Raw genomic sequence first — 17,703 nt, 5'->3', positions numbered from 1 at the left:
TTTTCTTGTACATAGGAGGCAGTATTATAGTAGTTATATTCTTGTACATACAGTAGGAGGTAATATTATAGTATTTATATACTTGTACATAGGAGGCAGTATTATAGTAGTTATATTCTTGTACATAGCAGCAGTATTATAGTAGTTATATTCTTGTACATAGGAGGCAGTATTATAGTAGTTATATTCTTGTACATACAGTTTGAGGTAATATTATAGTATTTATATACTTGTACATAGGAGCAGTATTATAGTAGTTATATTCTTGTACATAGGAGGCAGTATTATAGTAGTTATATTCTTGGACATAGGAGCAGTATTATAGTAGTTATATTCTTGTACATAGGAGCAGTATTATAGTAGTTAGCAATAGTGAGCAATTTATAGCGTTCAGGTCAATGGGCACCATAGATTAGGGATTGGGTTTATCTTCTCTTAAACCCCTTTAAAACAATTCTGAGACATTTCTGTCTAAATGAATAAAACAAATCCCGGCGAAGTAAACGGTTTTGTCGCCTTCTTCATCTGTTCGGCCATTTCTACTTCTCCCCAGATCCCTGGATCAGAGGCGAGATCTGAATATCAGCAAATTCCTCTTCAGTGAGAAGAAACCTAAACGCAGGGATTGTTTGTCGGGGGTGAAGTGGATTGTGGTGTAAGGGACGCTGCGTGCAATCAATGAGCACGTCCAGAATGAAATCCTGAGAACGAGCGCTTCCCAAAGAAAAGTGCGCACACATCCACAAAGCCGCGCATGTGGTCCTCGAGGACCGGGAGTCCAGTCTTTTGTCTGAAGGAGAAAACAAAATCTTAATGTTAATTTGGAACAAAGGGGCGGCTCAGAGTCTCCGAGCAACGTGATGTGGAATCCGGGATCCTCCACGCTGCCTTTCAAGAGGAGCCGGCAAATACATTCTAATTACGGCCATTGTGTGGGGCGCACAAAGCTCCTCCGTGTGGGGGGGGGGGGGGGACACGCTGAAGCATTTTTTTGGATGAGGGTCCATACGATCAGATTCGTCCAGCTGGGATGGGGGGGGGGGGAGGGTTATGGGGGGGGGGGGGGAGGGTTAAAAGGGGTTTTGGGGTTTATGTAAAGACATTTAAATCTTACCTGTTCATAATTGACTTTGCATTTTTATGTCTTACCATGTCAAGATCATTGCTTGCAGTCAGTGAATGGGTATATGGATGAAGGCTTAAGGTCACAGGCTACTTTGATTATTTTGTTCTCAAGGGACATAATCCACTGGAGATGTCTGCAGCTTCAGGCCCCCCAAACACATAACGGTCCTGAGATTTCATCAGGACCTTCCTATTAGGCTACATGCACACGACCGTATGTGTTTTGCGGTCCGCCCAAAAAAACAGATGACATCCGTATGCCATCCTTTATTTTTTTTGCGGATCTATTGTAACAATGCTTAAAACGGACAAGAATAGGACATGTTCTATTTTTTTTGCAGGGCTACGGAACGGACATACTGATGCGCACAGCACACGGTTTGCTGTCAGCATTTTTTGCGGACCCATTGAAATGAATGGGTCCGCATCCTATCCACAAAAAAAAAAACTGAACGAACACGAAAACAAACAATGTTCGGTTGCATGTAGCCTAAATGTGTATCAGACATCTTGACTTCCCCCCAACAGATAATGTCAGGTGGGAGGAAGGATCGGGCATGATGAATATTGCACCAGGACATAAGCCGCTGTCTCTTCACGGCCATGACGAGCATGCATGTGTGTGGGGAGTCAGGCGTGATAGCGGTCAGCTCAACAAGCATTGGCCTAACAGCAGTGTAAGGTGCATGTGTAGCTTTACTCACCATTGAGAATACATGTACTAGTCTCAGCCAAACTAAGCATGCATGTGTGCAGGGGGTTTGCCGAGACTTATATTCTGATCACCTATCCTCTAGGACCCCCGTCGATCAGCTGTTTGAGAAGGCACCAGGCCTCGCACTAGTGCCGCGGCCTTCTCTCTGCTTTTCCTAGGCCAGTGACGACATGTTCATGGGTCACGGGGCCCAGGAGCAGCTCAGCCCTATAGAAGTGAATGGGGATCAGCTGTGATACCAAGCACGGCCACTATACAATATACGGCGCTGTGCTTGGCAAGCTGAGAGAAGGCCGTGGCGCGCACAGGATCGGCGTTGGACTTGGGTGTTGGACCCCCTCCGATCAGATACTGTATTACTGATGACTTATCCAGAGGATAGGTCATAAATTTTAAATTCCTGAAAAGACCTTTTAATATGTCTAACAAATAAGGTTTTGCTACAATTGTATCAATCTGGACCAGAGGTGTCAAAATTGTGGCCCTCCAGCTGTTACAAAACTACAACTTCCATCATGTCTGGACAGCCTACAGTTATCACGGCATGCTAGGAGTTATAGTTTTGCAACATCTGGAGGGCACGAGTTTGATGTCACTGATTTAGATAACTCTCTGTAATATTGGGGACCCTGGGGTGAATGACGGAGCAGCCGTTCAGGCGCAGCTTGCTCTCCATTCACTTCTGGACTCCATTTTTGAGAGGTAGGATCCAAACCTATCGGACGTTATGGCGCAAATATAATATTGCACATTTGTGACCGGACTGACTGGCCTTTGTGTATTTCCCCTGACGGCCCACAGAGGGGATATAACCGCGGCCGGCAGACTTCTCCACAGACACAGAACATACGGTATGTGTCGCAGCGTCCGGTACAGAACGCGACTGTAAGGATCTTGCAGAATTCCTGATTCAGTAAATTGTTACAGTAACAAGTTATTGATTCTGGATTGCGATGCGCTCCTGTGTGCACCGTATCCGAGTCTTAGATACATGAAGGGAAATGTGAGACACTGGTAGCAAGCGATTTCTTGGTGTTTTCTGGAAGATGTGAAGCACATGGGCCGACGGCGGAGGCTCAGCACAAAGTGTCTCTTACAAACCTTCCCTTGTTTCTTACCCAAACAACAATAAAACGGCCATTTGCCTTTCATCCACATCTGGCGGCTGCTGGAAAAACAGTGACCCGAGGATTCCGGCGTTTTATCCCCGGCGGCTGCAGGAATAGATGGAGCGGACCCCGAGCCGGGATTACTGGAGATGTGTGATCCCAGCGGGGCGGGAGGCTTCACCAAGTCAATATTGGAAAAACAGTCACTGAAAGTGGAGGAAATGTGAACTGTGCCAAATGGTAGAGGCAGATGGCGCTGCCCTGGGTACATATATATATACATCTACAGCGCGGCCGTACCGGGGCAGGAAAACATTCAAAAGAGACAAATGGGGGACATTTCTCATCAGGGGAATTTTTGAAGTCAGTTTTTCTTGAGTCTGCGTTGCCATAATTTATCCCAAATGAATGTTGTTTGATAAATCATTTTAGATGAAAAAAAAGCAACGGATTTCAGACGGAAATGGCTAAAACGGATGCAAACTGAGCATAATGGAGGCTTAAAATAAAGGATCCAGAAGAACGGGAAACAAAACAGTGATGTGAACCTACCCTTATCTGGAAACCATCAACAAGCTGATGTTGGCGGATCTGTTCTGATTATGGAGAATGAATGATATCCTGCAGGGAATGGGCTCCGTGTCTTATCGGCTTTTTAGTAATTGAATATCTGCAGCTCATCTAATGAATGCACAGGATATTGGTTATATAAAGTCCATGTAATAATGAGTTATATCAGTCACATACACAGTGTATGAAGGCAGAATCCATGTGACATCCATTTGACAGCAGCAACCTGCCTGCTTCCTGATGGTTTCCATTAGGCCTCCTGCACACGGGATTTTTTTTCCCCGTTTACTGGCCGTTTTTTCGTTCCGTATACTGTCCGTATACGGAAGCATTCATTTCAATGGTTCCGCAAAAAAAAAAGAATGTACTCCGTAGCATTCCGTTTCCGTATTTCCGTTTTTCTGTTCCGTTTAAAGATAGAACATGTCTTATTATTGCCCGCAACTTCCGCAAGTCATGTTCCGTGGCTCCATTCAAGTCAATGGGTCAGCAAAAAAACGGAACACATATGGAAATGCATCCGTATGTCTTCCGTTTCTGTTCCGTTCCAAAAACACAACGGAAACAAAAAACGGTACAACGGATCCGTGAAAAACGGACTGCAAAAAACTATAAAAGCCATACGTTCGTGTGAACTAGGCCTTATTCACGGTTTCTTTTCTACAGGTAAGGCCTCTTTCACACGACCTTATGGCTTTTTCAGTGTTTTTCTGGCAGTTTTTTTCCGGATCCGTTGTTCCGCTTTTTGTTTCCGTTGTGTTTCCGTTTCGGTTCCGTTTTTCCATATGGCATATACAGTATACAGTAATTACATAGAAAAAATTGGGCTGGGCATAACATTTTCAATAGATGGGTCTGCAAAAAACGGAACGGATACGGAAGACATACGGATGCATTTACGTATGTGTTCCGTTTTTTTTGCGGACCCATTGACTTGAATGGAGCCACGGAACGTGATTTGCGGACAAGAATAGGACAAGACTCAAAATGTAGCGGAACAGAAATGCGGACATACGGAAACGGAATGCTCACGGAGTACATTCCAGTTTTTTTCAGACCCATTGAAATGAATGGTTCCGTATACGGAACGCAAAAAACGTTCGTGTGAATGAGCCCTAAAGCAGATTTCTTACAAAGATAATGAAAATGACACCATATACCCTGAAAAGTGCAAGCTAGATGACGGTGGAGCATGACCGGTGGAGTTCTATGGCCGCCCTATAGCTTCACACTATGTCATACTGAGGGTTTGTACTTTGCACATTACATGTGGTTATCGCTCCACCAGCGATGTGTTATCTGCGGGACGCGCCTTTCATCTCCGGGGTCAGTGACTGGTGTGACGCAGGAGACAGGTCATCGCTTGCAGAGGATTTCAACATGTCCAGGAGTTTCACGTTCTGTAACGGATCCAGTTTTTCCTTATTATTTACTTAGGTTGTTTGTGTCAGATCACGATCCGGGCGTCCAGTGAACTTTTTTTTTTTAATAAATCACAAGAATACGGATTTAAGGGCATTTTTTTGCATTAGTCATCCAATCTATGCCTTAAAGGGTTTTTTCCAGGAATATGCATTGATTAGGATGGGCGATCGTAGGGGGTCAGAGCAGGGGTGTAGCTATAGGGGGTGGGGAGATAGCGATTACAGGAAGGCCTCATTCACACGAACGATACAGATTAGGTCCGGGTGCGTTCAGGGAAACACGCACCATTTTGCAAGCAAGTTCAGTCAGTTTTGTCTGCGATTGCGTTCAGTTGTTCCGTTTTTTCCGCGCGGGTGCAATGCGTTTTGATGGTTTTTCACACTGAATATTTACAAACAACATCTCTTAGCAACTATCAGTGAAAAACGCATCGCACCCGCACTTGCTTGCGGATGCAATGCGTTTTTCATGCAGCCCCATTCACTTCTATGGGGCCAGGGCTGCGCGAAAAACACAGAATATAGAACATGCTTCGAGTTTCACGCAACGCAGAACTGATGCGTGAAAACAACGCTCATGTACACAGACCCATTGAAGTCAATGGGTCAGGATTCAGTGCGGGTGCAATGCGTTCACGTCACACGGAAAACTCGCTCGTGTGAAAGGGGCTCAAAGGTCTCACTGCCTATAAGAAGGCACCACTTTCAAGGTGTGTGTGGGGGGGGGGGGGGGCAGATTTTGCATTGGGTCCGGGGGCATCTATATGCCTCTGATTCCAACCCCCGGCCATCAGCCAAAGTGAATAGATTGGAGCTGCCATATCGGATATAGACACCTGCTGTTTTTGGATTGCTGTGCGTGGTGCCAACTGTACTGCTGTAGCCCCTTTATTCTGTGGGTAATGGGGTTCTTGATGTTGGCCCCCTTGATAATACTGGGATGTAGCTTGGCCACATTGTCTGTTGGAGCCTGAAGTAGTCTGAAATCCAGCGCTGATCCAAGCTGCTCTCTCCCTCTACCATGCTTTGCACTTCAGCTCTGCTTGTTTAGAGTGACTGCTGTGTATAAACCAAAGCAGCAGGAATTGAATGCGCAGAGAGCGGATTTCCATAAAACATGAAAGGAATTAGCATAAAATATCAGCACTCATTGAATAAATGTCGTTTTTGTTTTGTGTTTTCTTTGTTTTTGTTTTTGGATAAAATGTATCAAAAATGATGACGTGTTCTGTTCTCCCTTTCACTACTGGAGGGTAACTGATTTTTTTTTTCTCTTTTGTGTCCTCCTGGCGGTGGTCATTCCTGCTGGGGATATGTAGGAGCGCTCGTTCTAGTCTGTGGCCCCTCACTCATCATATCAGACATCAGCCTGGAATGTCCACAGAAGATTTGTAGACCCCCAAGATCCCTCCTGGGGTCCCTCATGGTGCTGGGTCATGTCACACACAACAGGGTTTAGGATTATCTCAGTGATTTACTGCTCAACTACTGGGGATTAATGGGAATATTAATCATCTGCACATCATATAACAAGGTGGCCGCATAGGAGCCTGGATGTAATGTACTGTGCAGATTAACTCTTTCACTGCCGGGGGGGGGGGGGGGGCACAGTATAAAGGCGCCTCTCTGTGAGCCGGACCATATACTGCTGCTTCTATCTACTTACATCAATATAGGATGGTTTTCAGATGATCTAAATTATAGTTAGGTCCTAGCTGTGAACCTCAGGAGGGACATCGAAGAGATTGTTAAAATGGGAATATATATTTTTAATTTATACCCCACCTATTTATATAGGACATGCCCCTAAGCCACAGCATTTGCATCACAAATAGTACATATGGATCCCTTCATACTACCCCAAATTAATGCAGACCACACACAAAACTACACTTTATACAGACCCAAGATCAGACCCCCTATATACATACCCCAGACCAGAACCCCCATGTATATAGACCCCAGACCAGAACCCCATCTGTACATACCCCAGACCAGAACCCCCCATGTATATAGACTCTAAACCAGATACCCCATCTATAGATACCCCAGACTAGGAGCCCATCTATAGAGATCCTAAACCACAACCCTTATACCCTATACATACCCCAGACCAGAACCCCATGTATATAGACTCTAGACCAGAACCCCGTCTATAGATACCCCAGAACAGAACCCCCCATGTATATAGACCCCAGACCAGAATCCCAGCTATACATATCACATACCAAAGATTTATCTATTTAAACTCCAGACCAAACACCCCATCTATACAGATCCTTGACCAGAACCCAATCTATACATACCCCAGAGAGGAACCTCATATATACATATCCCAGAGCAGAGCCCCATCTATTTTAACCCTGGCACAGACACCCCATCTACATAAACTCTAGACCAGAACCCCCATCTATAGATACCCCAGAACAGAACCCCCATGTATATAGACCCCAGACCAGAATCCCAGCTATACATATTATATACCAAAGATCCATCTATTCAAACTCTGGACCAATCTATACAGATCCTTGACCAGAACCTTCATCTATACAAACCCCAGACTAAAGCTCCATCTATTCAAACCCCAAAACACCAAAATCAAAGTCCCATCAGATCCCAGACCAGTCCCCATCTATAAAGATCACCCCTTCTATACAGTCCCTAGACCAGACCCTCCCGTCATACAGAGCCCTGGCCAGACCTCCCATCCATGTGAATCGCAGACCAGAGAGGACTTTCTTTCTTTCTTTACTTCTGGGAGCCTCCTGGTCATTCCAGGACATCTGGCAAATATGAGTTAGATCTGAAACATGGAGCCCTTATTAGGCTACTTTCACACTAGCGTTCGAACGGATCCGTCTGCATTATTTTAGCATATAACAGCTAAGTGTGAAAATAGCCTCGGACGGATCCGTCCAGACTTTCAATGTAAAGTCAATGGGGGACGGATCCGCCTGAAGATTGAGCCATATTGTGGCATCTTCAAACGGATCCGTCCCCATTGACTTACATTGTAAGTCTGGACGGATCCGCACGGATCCGCACGCCTCCGCACGGCCAGGCGGACACCCGAAAGCCTCTGCATAGAAATAGAGCTACATGACAAAATTCAGCCACCACTAGTGGGAGCCCAAGAGCTTTCTGCAGACGGTGTTATCATTGAATCCAATGTAAGCTCCGGAGCTCCCTCTAGTGGTGGCTGCAGAAGTCAGATTTTTTTTTTCATTTCACTCTAAGACTATGCAGGGGATTTGAAGCTCTGACTGGTATAGTGATAAATTAAGAAAATGAACCGAAATGTCACCTCCCCTGACATGTCTGTTTGAGTAACCAGTAACACCCAGGTGTCAATTTATTCATACATTTCTAGTAGGAATAACATGAGTACTTCACAGTTCTAAGAAAAGATGTCCCATAATTGTTATATTTTGGGGGATGCAAGTATTTGCTAAAGCATACATGTCAAGAGCAGGACAGGTTCTCTTTAAACCCTTCACCTCCGATGGACCTGCGGTTCTACACCCGCCTCTGTTTTTATTGCAGTAGTGCTGCACTGACATGTGACTGATGCAGCCAATCACTGACTACCGCATTCACACGCTGCACCTACTGATGGAACGTCGTTCATCCTGCAGTGGAGTCTGGCGGGGACCACAGCACCATCGGAGGTGTAGGATAGAACAGAGGAATATGCACTTTTTTGTTATTTCAGGCCATACGTAGCCACGTCAATTTTCACCTTTTTAAAAATGTCTCCCATGGGTAAGTTCCACCTGTAAATGTACGGCACAGCATGGGAAGGGTTAATAGGTCCAGACTTTGACATGAACCAAAGTGACTAACTAGGACCATTTAGATTTCACTGGACCAATAATGAAGCGAAGTGTTTGGCTCTGGTCCCATCTGGAGGACAATAATGATGACGCCATTTTTGCAAAAAATGTTATCCAAACAAATGAGAGGAAATGGCCGGGAATTACAGAATCTTCAATCTGTGCATCTTCCTGGAGCCGAATGGGGATCGTGCCGTCATTACGAGGTGACAGCTACTTACAGTCTTCGTGTTGGTTTAACGCTTCCACCTCCTTTGTGGCTGCGTTTCTTCTTGGCACAATGTCAGCCGCTTACACATTTCGAGGTGTGAGATTGATGTCTCTGCAAGAAAGAAAACTGCAGAGGGGCCTGGCGAGGAGACAAGTGGCAAGCACAAGGGTGACGGCCATGGGTTGTGTTAGACTACATGTCATTGCCCAATTTACCTAATCTGGAGGGTGACCAAAGGTGAGTCGCACTTCTCATCACCTGGGGTAAAGATGCAATGTTCTCCAATAGTTCTGTGCCCCAATACCCTAACCAAGGCGGTGTGGAACCTGGCAGATGCCCCAAAAGTGCCCCAGCTATGCCAATGGTGCCCAATATATTATCAGCATCCAAATCCCTACGTAAAAAATGGTAGAATGTCCAGGTTGTTCCTGGTACTTCTTCGAATGTAAGCCTTTCTAAGTTTGACCATTCGACCTCTCATCATGGGACCTGGAGGCAGACATTTTCACTCTAAGCTATGCAACTTAAAGGGAATGTCACCAGGATATTTACTTCTACATCGGGCTATATCTCTCATAGGGCTAGCTCAGCTGAATGTAATGACTCTGTTCACTTAGTCATCCATTGCTTCATTCTGGATGGAAAAAAAAGGATTTACTATGCAAATGAGCTAGGTGCACCAAGGGTGGGCCTAGACTTCTCAGTGCACCCTTGCTTCCTTTGCCTTTCTGCCTCTTCTTCTAGATTCCTGTATAGTCATCTTGCCTAGCCCTTTTAATCAAAAAGTAGAGGGAGGGGTTGTCAGAGGAAGCAGGGGAGGGGTTGTCAGAGGAAGCAGGAGGAGCAAGGGTGCACAGAGTAGCCTGGGCCTCCCCTGGGTGCACTTGACTGCTCATTTGCATATGGATTTTCTCCAGAATGAAGCAACATATTGAAAAGTTTGGCTGGTAGTTTTTTGTTTCCCCCAACCATAGGGGACCTGCACAGCATAGGATTATCATATCCTCCTGACTTATGCCTCCTCTCACTTGAGGGGCATTTATTCCTTTTGACCGAGATATCGCTGCAGGCTACACACCTGTGGTGTTCTTTTCCTTTTTGTACGATTTCCCCTGAAGAGTCGACACGAACAGAAACGTGCCACGTCGGGACGTCATCAGGAGCGCAGACAGCTGGTCATTTTTAAACATCAAGATTTAAGGATCAGTCCCGAGTAGGGACAGGTATCCAGACGGGGTTGCCCCTGTAGGGACGGGTGCTCTCTATAGATAGGCAGAATGAAACTAGCCCCATTACCTTTAAGTAGGTCATATTAGGGTACAGAGCTCCTTCATCTATACAGATCCCGTCGACTACCTTGGCTATCCATTGGACCCACATCTGATGTCCTCCGGATTCGCCTCCTTTGAAACCTCTCCTGGTCCCATTACACGTATTGATCTGGTAAGACTGCTCGCACCTTTCTCCAGGTGGAGCAGGATATTTCTTTATCTACCAGTGTTGGGGTACCAGACTTGGAACCCTTGTTTTTATATTGGTGCATCACATTGGTTATTGTATTGTTTTATTTAATATATCCAAGTAAAAGTTATGTTTTAATTATTGACACTCTCCCCTTGTGGGCTTTTCAATTGCTCATTAGAGTCAACTGAGCTAGCGCTACATTGTGCATGAAGAAACAGGGAATTTGCTGGTAACAGGTTCCCTTTAAGGTTTTAGACAACAGAATTGAAGATCTTCCAGATTCTGTAATTCTCTTGTATGTCCCATTGGAGAATTACTGCAAATTTGTGGAGAACTCAGCTTAAAATGAACCATGTGCAATGCGATAAAATGTTCAAGATGGTCTTCAATGGTAGACACATGAGAAGGCAACAAAATTATAGGGACCGCCATGGGAATGTCACAGATGCCTATTTAGTGGAAAAACTCCTGGTGTCGCCTTAATGCATCATCTGTATTGAGAACCACTCATTATAGGAAATCTTCAAGATGCTGTTTAATGATAGACACATATGAAATCAACAGAAGTAGGGGAACCGCCATGGGGGCGCCATACATGCCTGCTAACAAAAAAGTCCTTGAGCACATAATCTAGGAGGGCATGTAAGTAAGCAAAACAAAGTCAAGATGTTTTCATTAAATGGCATTTCACCTGAAAGAAGGAAATTATTTCTTGGTCCTCAGGAAAGCACATTGAAAAGTCCTATATGAATGTTGTAATTGGTCTGCTAATAACATCAGGTGTGACCATTTTGACTCCTGATAGCCACATTAATAGTATTAGTCTATTAAATATCCTTAATTTGGGTCATTTCTTGGATGAAGTTGAAGGTCCATCTGAAATGGGTCAAGAATCCTCTTGCGCCCGTTGCCATGTCTGGAATGTTGAAGATCTAAGGAATAGAGTACAAAATGGAAAACACTATATCCAATATACATATCTTTACTAAGGGACTAAGCATGGCTCCACAACTGTGCCCTTTCCTTCATGATCTGTAGTTACCAGGTCAGCCTGGTGGTTATTTTAGGCGACGTCTCATCATTTCAAGGCATGCTTTATGAAATGTAAGGACGATACAGTAGTGATCGCAACAATTTGCTGAATTAGGAACGTGAGATCTCATCTGTCTCTTCTGTGCGGAGATTTGCTTAGTTTATGATGTATTTTTACTGCCTGCAAGATGGAAACCAGCCAAGGGCTATTTCTGGTGTCACTGTTCCACTCGTACAGGAGATATTTGCTCCATCCACCCGTCCAGCGCATTGTTCGAGTGCGGTTCCTGCAGCGATGCTATATATAACTCCTAATCCTTCTCACTTCACAGCTGTTATCCTATAGCCATGACTTTGGCGCATTTTATGGATAAGGCATCACATTTTGGAACTCGGTACAAAGTGGAGCTGGTGTCTTCACAGGAGCCTGTCACTATTAAATGGCTATTTTAAGTTCTGAAGAAAGTGCTGAAGATTAGAAACATTCAAAGATGTAGAAGAAGCCACATGAAGAATGGCAGCAGCCCTATTGGAGGAAAGTCTCAGCGTGCCACGGTTTTGTTTTACTCTGTGAAATGGGATATAACGAGCTTCAGGATTAACTGGGGATTAATATTTCACCTACAAAATGGAGCTGTTAAATAATCTGTCCTCTCCGTTACTGCACACTGTAACTGGAGATTATTTTTAAAATAGGGTTTGTAGATATAATTGCTCAGTGGCACGCAGTAGAGAGGAACCCATAGCAAACACCTATATGGGTCCTATAGCAAACATCTATATGGGTCCTATAGCAAACATCTATATGGGTCCTATAGCAAACATCTATATGGGTCCTATAGCAAACATCTATATGGGTCCTATAGCAAACATCTATATGGGTCCTATAGCAAACATCTATATGGGTCCTATAGCAAACATCTTGAGGCCACTGGTCTATAAAGATGAGTACCGTATTTTTTGCCCTATAAGACGCACCTATGTTTTAAAAGAGGATAATAAGAAAAAAATATTTTCCATTACACCTCTGGTCAGACCACCAATGTTAATCAGACCTCAGCTGACAGCCCCAATAAGACCCCCAATGTTAATCAGACATCAGATCAGACTCCCAATGCCTCAGATCAGCCCTCCATGTCAGCCATCAGCCCCCATGTCAGCCATCATGCCCCCATGTCAGCCATCATGCCCCCATGTCACCCATCAGCCCCCCATGTCAGCCGCAGCCCCCCATGTCAGCCATAAGCCCCCATCCATCAGCACCCCATTGTCAGCCATCATGCCCCCATGTCAGCCATCATGCCCCCATGTCAGCCATCATGCCCCCATTGTCAGCCATCATGCCCCCATTGTCAGCCATCATGCCCCCATGTCACTCATCAGACCCCCATGTCAGCCGCAGCCCCCCATGTCAGCCATTAGCCCCATCCATCGCCCTCCCATTGTCAGCTATCATACCCCCATGTCAACCATCATGCCCCCCATGTCAGCCATTAGTGCAAATAAAACAAAGAAAAAATAACTTACCTCCCCTGCTCCTGGACGCCGCCGCTCCTCACCACCAGCGCTCTCTCTCTTCTTTCTGGTTCTCGGCTGTCAGCTGTGAAGGCTGCGCACAGTGAGGTCACTTGGTGCGCAGCAGACAGCCGAGCGGAGGACCAGGAAGCGATGAGCATAGATCCTTCACCGCTTCTCGATACTCCGGTACTAATGAAGCGCTTCCAAAATGGAAGTGCTTCATTGATATTTGTACCATAAGACGCAGGGGCATTTTCCCCCCACTTTGGGGGGAAAAACTACATCTTATGGGGCAAAAAATACGGTATATGCTTCCAACATTGTGGGGTCAACCAATGGTGAGTCACAATATACAAGTAGATGTATAACTTATACCAGCTGTACATATATAATTATATACAGGAGATGCCCAGGTTATACCAGCATGCTCCATATCACTATATACAAGAAGATGTATAACTTATATCAGCTGTACATATATAATTATATACAGGAGATGCCCAGGTTATACCAGCTGTACATATATAATTATATACAGGAGATGCCCAGGTTATACCAGCATGGTCCATATCACTACATACAAGAAGATGTATAACTTATACCAGCTGTACATATATAATTATATACAGGCGATGCCCAGGTTATACCAGCATGGTCTCTATCACTATCAGTAGTGATAGCGGATCGGGTTGACAGATTACTGGGAGGGGCTGGAGAAGATCCAGCGGTCATGGTCCATATCGGAACCAATGACAAAGTTAGAGATAGGTGGAGCGTCCTTAAAGGGACTCTGTCACCAGTTTCTAACCCCCATTTTTAAAACTATTGTTCTGTCCATGGAGCCCTTGTGATTACTAAGATGTTGTTAAAAGCTAAATCTGCTGGCTCGTTTTGATAAAAAAAACTTTTATCTGACCTGTCAGTCATATAGATAAGGTGCCCAGGGCGTTTCTCATGGTCCGAAGATGCTGCCGCCGTTGGTGCCCAGCTCCTCCTCCGCTCTGATCAGCGCCGCCTGAATGTGAAGAAAAAGTTTTTTTTATCAAAACGAGCCAGCAGATTTAGCTTTTAACAACATCTTAGTAATCACAAGGGCTCCATGGACAGAACAATAGTTTTAAAAATGGGGGTTAGAAACTGGTGACAGAGTCCCTTTAAAAATGATTTCAACAGCGACTTAAAAACATTAAAATAGACAAATCGCCAGGACCGGATGACATACACCCCTGTATCCTAAGGAAATTAAGTAATGTCATAGCCAGACCCTTATTTCTGATATTTGCAGATTCTATATTGACAGGGAATGTCCCACAGGATTGGCGCATTGCAAATGTGGTGCCAATATTCAAAAAGGGTCCAAAAACAGAGCCTGGAAACTATAGGCCGGTAAGTTTAACATCTGTTGTGGGTAAACTGTTTGAAGGTTTTCTAAGAGATGCTATGTTAGAGCATCTTAACGGAAATAAGCAAATAACGCCATATCAGCATGGCTTCGTGAGGGATCGGTTATGTCAAACAAATTTAATCAGTTTCTATGAGGAGGTAAGTTCTAGACTTGACAGCGGCGAATCAATGGATGTCGTATATCTGGACTTCTCCAAAAGCATCTGACACTGTACCACATAAAAGGTTAGTATATAAAATGAGAATGCTCGGACTGGGAGAAAACGTCTGTAAGTGGGTAAGTAACTGGCTGAGGGATAGAAAACAGAGGGTGGTTATTAATGGTACACACTCAGATTGGGTCACTGTCACTAGTGGGGTACCTCAGGGGTCAGTATTGGGCCCTATGCTCTTCAATATATTTATTAATGATCTTGTAGAAGGCTTGCACAGTAAAATATCAATATTCGCAGATGACACTAAACTGTGTAAAGTAATTAACACTGAAGAGGACAGTATACTGTATATATACTACAGAGGCCAGTATACTGTATTTGTGGTCAAGGCTCCGGGGGGAGTGTGGGAACGAAGGAGGAGACACCGGACGTGGTGGGACCTAACTGGCTGGTGGTGTGCCTTTAGCCATGTGACGCGGGTAGCCAAAAAAGGGGGCAAAACATGGATTTAGGCTGTTTATTGAATTGAGAATTTATAAGACCAAACTGGAGAAAGCTTTGGCGATCTCGACCCGTGGATGTGGGATGTAACGGGAGAAACATGTAGATTGCCATCGTCCCATCTTTCGTATGACGTGAGCGGGAACGCCATGTTTGGAAGCTGCGGATGCGGCCCCTATCCGGAAAGAGTGGCCGGAGATGGAGGCAGCATGGAACCCCAGACCTGAAACTATGGAGCGAATGTGCTTGATGAATTGCGCGGATGTCATTGGAAGCACGGGAAAAGGCAGTAGGGGGCTGTCGGGAGTTCTCTCGTGGAGAATGGAGAGTAGCTGATTGAATACCGACACTGGGCACCAAGGATTGGACGAATTGAAATACTCGATCTGGACCGGTGGACCGACTTGGGAGGTTTTGGAGGAAAGTAGAGAGAGGGTGAAGTGGTCTGAACTACGGCTTAGCTGGCTGATTGCTGGCCCTGGGTTCTGGGCTGAGGTGCAGCAGAATTCCCCAGGCCTGAGGAACCCATAGAAGCTGAGATAGAGGGCAGCTTTGAGGATCAGACTTCGGAAAGGGCCAAAAGGACTGCCATCTAGGGCGCCAGAAATTTTTTGGAATAAGTCCCCTGTGACTGGTTGTCTGGAGGGAGTGGGAGGAGAAGAGAGCTTCTGGATGCCTCTCAAGGCCGCCTTGACCGCCTGGGAGGAAAAGAAAGAGGTATGACTGGGGTGACTAATCATGTGGTGGTGCTGGATGCCCGCTAGGTAAAGTCTGATGGTGTTGTGGGACAATCGGAGCTCTTTGTGGCAGTATGCCAGGAAGGCCAGGATGAAAGAGACTCTGTCCCTGTCCCCCCTGGGATGAAGGTGTGCGAACCGCCTGAAGGTGTTCCACCCCGTGAGATAGTTGCGGGCTGAATTGACCGAGAGGGACCTGCGGATGAGACCATGGGCTGCGGAAATGTATTCCTCTAATCCATGATCAGGGCTTCGAACCCTGGTGGGTTGATCCCGACTCTCTGTGCTCCCGGCATGACCTGAAAAAACAAATTGAAATTTAAACGGGACAGAGCATTGGCTGCGGTATTTTTCTTTCCCTCTATGTGTCTGCAGGTGACGTGAAAATTGTTCTGGAGAGACAGCCAGGTGAGCTTACGGACCAGACGCATGACCTTCGGTGAACTGGACCTACCCCTGGCGAGGATGTCGACGACTGCCTGGTTGTCGGTCATGAAACACACCGGCCTATTGCTCCATGACTGCCCCCAGATGAGAGCGGCTGCGACTATGGGGTAGACCTCGAGTAGGGGCGAGGACCTGGCAGCCTCCTGGTCCGAAGAGACCTGCGTGGGCCAAGGGCCCGCAAACCATTGGTCCCCGCAGATGGCCCCGAAACCGAGAGAAGCCGCAGCATCAGAGAAAACCAAGGGGGAGGCATCGTCCCACTGAGGAACGAAGAGGGAGATGCCATTCCAGCTGGACAAGAATAGGGACCACATGGCCAGATCTGCCAACGCATCGCGTCCGAGGTAAATGAGGGCATGCTGATCAGAGGCTGTTGGGAGGAGTCTGAGCAGGCCGGCGGTGAATGATCTGCCCTGTGGCATGATCCTGGCGGCAAAGTTGAAGGACCCCAACAGAGACTGGAGTTCCAACTTTGACACCGTGCGGGTACCCACAAGCCTGGCCACCGAGTCCTTTAGCCTGCTTAGTTTGTCCAGGGGAAGGCTGGCCTCCATTTTGACTGTGTCCAGGGTGATGCCCAGAAAGGTGATTACCCTGGAGGGGCCTTCCACCTTCGCTGGGGCCACCGGAACTTTCAGGCGATCGAACAGGCTGAGGAGGCTGACCAGCCTGTCCGGGGCATGCTCAGGCTGCTCGATGAGCAAGAAGTCGTCCAGATAGTGGATGACCCTCGGGCAGTGGACGTGATTGACCAGGACCCAGTGGAGAGCTTGGGCGAACTGGTCAAAGAGCCAAGGACTGCTCTTTGACCCGAACGTCAAGCGGGTGGCAAAATAATACTTTGCCCTCCATTTGATGCCGTAGAACTTCCACAGGTGGGGCAGGATAGGCAGCAACTTGAAGGCATCGGAGATGTCCGCTTTTGACAACCAAGCTCCTGCCCCGACCTGTAAGATGAGCTCCACGGCCTCGTCCAGTGAAGAGTACTGCATGGAGAATTCGTCCGACGGGACCAGGGAATTTAGGCTGGGGATGCTGGACGCATGAGGAGCGGACAGGTCGTAGATCAATCTCTTTTTATTAGATGATTTTTTGGTCACCAAACCTATGGGGCTGACTCGGTACACCGGGAAAGGGGACTCGGCAAATGGACCGATCATGAAGCCCTTCTGTAACTCCGCCTCCAGCAGTTCATCCACCGCTCCGGGATCCGCAAGAGAAGAGAGAAGGTTGGGGCACTCATGAGTGGACTGTGGAAGGGTGACTAGCCCTGTATGGAACCCCTCCGTGAAACCCTGTTTGAGGAACAGGACAAAACTGGGGTCATGATGTTGCTGGAGGAGGGAGAGTAACAGGTCGATGTTGACCCCGCCTAGTCACGGGCGTTTGGCCGTGCGTTGGGAACAAGAGGACTGAGGGTGGGCCCTAAAACAAATGGAGCAGATGTGCAAGGCTTTG

This window comes from Bufo gargarizans, chromosome 7, assembly GCF_014858855.1.
Source record: "Bufo gargarizans isolate SCDJY-AF-19 chromosome 7, ASM1485885v1, whole genome shotgun sequence".
Taxonomy (NCBI): Eukaryota; Metazoa; Chordata; class Amphibia; order Anura; family Bufonidae; genus Bufo; species Bufo gargarizans.
The sequence above is the reverse complement of the archived record's forward strand: the minus strand, read 5'-3'. Positions refer to the sequence as shown.